Here is a 5,917-nt window from a genome sequence, read left to right on the forward strand (position 1 = left end):
TTTGTTAGATTGCTTGTTTTTTGTTTCAGCGGTCTCTCATATAACCTCAATTGTGTTGGAAGAGACCTAAAGCAACAAACAAACAAACAAACAAAAAAGATTACTTGGTTTTGTCATGGCCCTGACCAGGCATACCCTTGCTGACTGGGTGGGGTTCCTGACCTCCCATAGTGGGCAGGGAGGTACTTGCTGTGTCTTCTATCCCCCTATATCTGTTTTCCAACTAGCTTTCTGTCTTTGTCTTGGAATGAGATTACTTGGTTTTGTCATGGCCCTGACCAGGCATACCCTTGCTGACTGGGTAGGGTTCCTGACCTCCCATAGTGGGCAGGGAGGTACTTGCTGTGTCTTCTATCCCCCTATATCTGTTTTCCAACTAGCTTTCTATCTTTGTCTTGGAATGAGATTACTTGGTTTTGTCATGACCCTGACCAGGCATACCCTTGCTGACTGGGTGGGGTTCCTGCCCTCCCATAGTGGGCAGGGAGGTACTTGCTGTGTCTTCTATCCCCCTATATCTGTTTTCCAACTAGCTTTCTGTCTTTGTCTTGGAATGAGATTACTTGGTTTTGTCCTGGCCCTGACCAGGCATACCCTTGCTGACTGGGTCGGGTTCCTGATCTCCCATAGTGGGCAGGGAGGTACTTGCTGTCTCTTCTATCCCCCTATATCTGTTTTCCAACTAGCTTTCTGTCTTTGTCTTGGAATGAGATTACTTGGTTTTGTCATGGCCCTGACCAGGCATACCCTTGCTGACTGGGTGGGGTTCCTGACCTCCCATAGTGGGCAGGGAGGTACTTGCTGTGTCTTCAATCCCCCTATGTCTGTTTTCCAACTAGCTTTCTGTCTTTGTCTTGGAATGAGATTACTTGGTTTTGTCCTGGCCCTGACCAGGGATACCCTTGCTGAGAGGGAAACAGTCAAATGTATTGTTAGTTTTGGGAGATGATATTTTTTTCCTTGTAAATCAGCTCTCTGTTATGTTATTTATTATGTTTTGTTTACATATTATAGATGATTTGTAAACATTTGAGTGCATCCCTCTTAGTGAGGACCTGTGCTTGTGACTGGATGAGACTTTTAGGTGATCTCAAACTAATTACTTTGATAGTGTGCTCTTGGAATCTATATCTGTTCCATATTTGATCCAATTCCCCTTTGTCTTACTTTTTCTTGGGTGCTTTAATTTTCAATTATAGAACTTATTACTATCCCATTTTCGTCCTTTTTACTGGCGCTGATAGGACCTTAATGTGTTGCAAGCGCCGTAAGACCTTTAAAAACAAACAAAACATCACTCAATTCTGTTTTCATTTCTTTCTCTTTCTTTCCATTGTGGGGGGGGATGTTCTTTGGTCCTTGTGTTTGCGATTGATGAACAGGATTTTAGTTTGTATTTTCTGTGAGGTGTGATTTTTTTAACCCTATTTTAATTATAGTTGCTGATTGTGTTCTTTAGACTCCCCCAAGGTGGGCAGGAGGTCATTAACTATGTCTTCTATCCCCTTTTGTGTTTTCCGAATTTCCCAGGCCGGAGTCCTTGTTTGGGAGGGAAATAGTCAAATGTTACCGTAAAGTATTGGGAGATATTTCTTTTCCTTGTAAATCATCTCTCTGTAATGTATTGCTATGTTTTCTTTTTGCTTTGAATATATTAATGGTTCGTAAACATTTTAACTGGGTGGGGTTCCCTACCTCCACAGTGGGCAGGGAGGTACTTACCGTGTCTTCTATCCCCTTATATCTGTTTTCCAACAAGCTTTCTGTCTTTGTCTTGGTATGAGATTGCTTGGTTTTGTCCCGATCCTGGCTGGGAGGGAAACAAGTCAAATGCATAGTTATTGTTTTGGGAGATAATATTTTATTCCTTGTAAATCATCTCTTTTATGTATTATTATATTTCTTATATTTAATGTAAGCATTTGAGTGTATTCCTCTTTCTTGGATCTTGTGTTTGTGTCTGGGTTAGACTTATAGGTGATATCAGACTAAAAGTACATTGATGGTATGCTCTTGGAATCTACATCTGATCCCTATTTGTTCCCAATTCCCCTTTGTCTTACTCTCTTGAGTGCTTTAATTGTGTAACTTTTGACTATCCCATTTTCTTCCTTTTTTACTGGTGCTGATATAACCTAAATGTGTTGCCGTAAAACCCTTAAAAACAAACAAACAAACAAACATTTTAAGTGTATTCCTATGCTTGTCTGGATGAGAATTTTAGGTGATCTCAAACTAAGTATACTGAAAGTGTGCTCTTGGAATCATCATCTGTCCCTATTTGAACCATTCCCTGTCTTACTTGTGTACTTTCCAATGTAAATCTTTAACTTTTTTTACTATTCTATTTTCGGATTCTAACCCAGGACCTTGTACCCGTCTTCCTTTTCCGAGTGGCTTTCCGCCCTTGTCTACGAAATGAGATTACTTGGTTTTATCCTGACCCTGGTCGGAGCACTTGGCTAAGAGGGAAAGTCCAATGTGTAGTTTTAGTTAGGGAAATATTTTATATTCTTATAAATCATCTTCCTTGAAGTCCCAGGTTTGAGGGTTTTTGACAAGATGTGGGTCATTTTAATCGATCAATATTTGGAAGTTGAGTTTTCTGGTCAATTTTTAAAACGTGTTGTTTTTTTTTCAGAGAACGACAGAGCATGCATATAATTGACTGTTGCATGTGGTCTAGTGGTATGACATTCGCTTTCAGATAGGAAGGTCCTGGGTTCGAGCCTCGCTCGGACATACTGAGTCCTTGGAGAAGGCTCTTTACTCACATTCCCTCACCGTACTCAGGTGTAAAATGAGTACATGACTGTTAAGATTAAGAGCATTGGCTCTGTCCGAAAAAAATTGTAATATCCCCTAACATGTCCCGTCCTACATGTTAAATGTTGCTGTTGGCCAGGGTCCCCTTGTAAATCGCTTTGAGCACGTTTAGTGGATATTGCGCTATATAAAAGCTCAATTTTTTTTTATTTTACATATCTGCAAATAAATTTGCCAAGGGCCTTCATTCAATCTTTGAGACTCCATTAAAGAATGACAAACTTTAGAACAAAACATAACAAGATCTACAATATACGACATTTGCTCATCCAAAGAAAAACACTTAAAAACACCAATCAGCAAACTCAAACATCTTCAAATATTCGTTTGCACACCATATTATCATTGTTTGGAATGCTCTTCTCGAATTATGTCTGAACACAACAGATTTAGACACCTTCAATCGAAGATTATCAAAATTCTTCAGCCTAAACACCAAAACTGGCTGTCACATTCAACAACTCTCTCCACAAATACTCAGAATTGAGTCGACTTCGAGTAACATTCAGATTCAGATTCAAAACAAATGTATTAAAAGTGGAATAAACACTGCAATTCAAACACAAGTTCCTTTTAAAATGTTTTTTTATTGCTTTTTTAAATGACATGAAAATACGTACTAAGTCTGTATGTATGTCTCATGCAGGCCACTAGGAATGTAGATAGTGTAAGATTAACATAGGATTGCAGATCGGACAGTGTCAGTAGTGATAACAAATGAATGTTGAAACTATCTTCAAAATCTTTCAATATAATCAAATCATGTGCGAGGTTGATCAATGGGTAATACCGTCGTTATTGTTAAAATCTGTATTGTTTTTCCTCCTTTAAAAGGAACATTTATCCATCCAAAATATTTTTTCCATGAAAAATAAGGAAGTTCTAACAAAAAAACCCAACAAATTATAGTCCATTTCTAAAAAAGATCGTTATAATTGTTTTCTTCTTAATTCATTATAATCAAGATGTTCTCTAACTAATCCTCCTCACAACGATTTTTAAACAACAGTGAGAAGAAAATTAAATAGCCAAGACTGTATCCGGTACAGTATTCTGTAAAGAATCAACTAGTTCTTGTCATTGTAATACAATTATTTGTTTTGTTTTTTTCAACTGTTATCATTGTTTGGGGAAAGGAAGACAATAAATATTGGTTTAAATGTTTTTATTTGTTTTGACACTTATATTTAGTGTAAATATTTTTAGTGCACGATGTATGGGGTTACATTGATAAACAGACTATTTTTATAATTTAATACAGAAATGTCAAATCCACTACTAAATACCAAATACATACAAATCTACGCTATTTGTTGTGTAAATTATACAGGGCACAACTTTCATTGTCACAACTTTTTTATTCTTCGCAAACATCATCATCATCATTGACGATCAATTTGCTCTCTTTTTCTATTTCGAATAAAACTCATATTTCACCTGTATGAAAATATAACAAACACCAAGAAAGAAGAAAGAAAAGGATTTCAAAATATCACAAAAGTATAATACAGGCTTATATCAAATCTTGTCAAGTATATAACAGAAAAGAGATATTTGTGTAAATAAGTTGTGATGTATCACTGTACAACAAACTTTATTTTTTTAATTGTTTGACTTATTTATTGCGTTTAAATAGTTTCCATTAAAATGACTAGTTATACAATCACATTTTTTACAGTCAAAAAATGTCTTTAATATTATAAGTGTAAGGCAGTTTCCCAAAAAAATAATGTAGTATATAAAATAAATATGTATATCACATGGGAGTAAAAAATCTAGTCAGCTCTTCATCGTTGGAGACATTGACGTTGGTATGACACAGAGATTTAGAAGACAGAGTAGGCTATCTACAAATACATATAATGAACTCAAAACATACTGGCAGGAACATTTCAAATTAATCATTTCCTTTGTGAAAACGAGTTTCAAATTTTTTGAAAGTTTCTTGTCTGTGTTTTTTCAGTCTGTTATATTTGTATTGTAAGATAAAGAATAAGAAATATAAAAGTTATAGCACATACGGCGTAAATCATTTGGTTTCAGATCTATTTTCATTATAGTATAACATTTTTTTTTTTAAAAAGCGATGGTATTGAATAAATAATATATGTATATATAAAGCTTGAAAATATAGAGAACAGATGAGACAATTGATGAAAATTACAAAAGAAAATAAATCCCATAAGGAAGGAGGAATAAATTCTTGCAGGGCAAACAAATCTTTGCGTGATCATATTACAGTTTAGATAGACAACCAAACAAATCATGGTGGACTATTATTTGTTTTCATGGAGACTGTCTTACTTTGAGGAATTGTTGTCCATGACAAAGAGGGTAACAATTCGACATACAACATCCTTGCCAACGTGCAAGACCAGATAAAACAAACCAAATCAATTAATATAATAAGGAAAATAACAGTAAAATGTATGAAACAGAATTAAAGCATATTTCACTTAACATTAAAGCTTGGACACACCAAAAATATCAAATAAATGTAAGTTCAGATGACTTGTTGAGAAAAGAACTTTGTTTACCTAACACCACATTTTCTCTTTTAAAAAAGTTTCCAAGATACAGTGTGAAAATGAAATTGGGTAAAATCCAAAACGAACACAGTTTGACAATAAATTATAATAGAAATAGATATGATTTATTACTATGTCCTGTCTCATCTTGAACAACAAACGCGAGAGATTTTTCTTTTAATAATAAATAAACCACCGCCATTTCAAATCGAAATTTGAATTAATTAATTCTTGCAATTAAATGCTTTCCAGATTGCACTAGATAGATACCATATCACATGTCAAAATTCTTCACCTTTACATAGCAACAACGTTGCAATGATAGCAATATTAAAATAAAGTCTATTTGGGAAGACTTATAATTAATTATTATACTCTTAATAAATAAATTCCCCATATGTAAAAAGGGAGATTTAGTCTTTGGAAGGTCATAAGGCAAATCAAATTTATAAAGGCACAGATGTTAAAAGTTACACAAATGAACGATGTTGGATGGGCATGTTATATTTTGTTCTTTGCTCTGGTAAAAATCTTTTATCATTAGCGTAATAATAATAACAATA

The 5,917-nt window shown here is 34.7% G+C and overlaps 1 protein-coding gene across 1 annotated transcript in view; it reads right to left on the reverse strand.

Annotated features, from left to right (window-relative positions):
* Nucleotides 1–3,393: 3,393 nt before the first annotated feature.
* Nucleotides 3,394–5,917, reverse strand: part of LOC144973498 (tyrosine-protein phosphatase non-receptor type 13-like) — a 51,302-nt gene continuing 48,778 nt past the window's right edge. The window contains exon 43 of the mRNA XM_078915998.1: nucleotides 3,394–5,917. This exon is cut by the window's right edge and continues 778 nt beyond it. The gene's annotated coding sequence lies outside the window, so the exon portion shown is untranslated.

Source organism: Berghia stephanieae, chromosome 5, assembly GCF_034508935.2.
Source record: "Berghia stephanieae isolate SIO BIC M18660-M18661 chromosome 5, UCSD_Bste_1.3, whole genome shotgun sequence".
Classification (NCBI taxonomy): domain Eukaryota; kingdom Metazoa; phylum Mollusca; class Gastropoda; order Nudibranchia; family Aeolidiidae; genus Berghia; species Berghia stephanieae.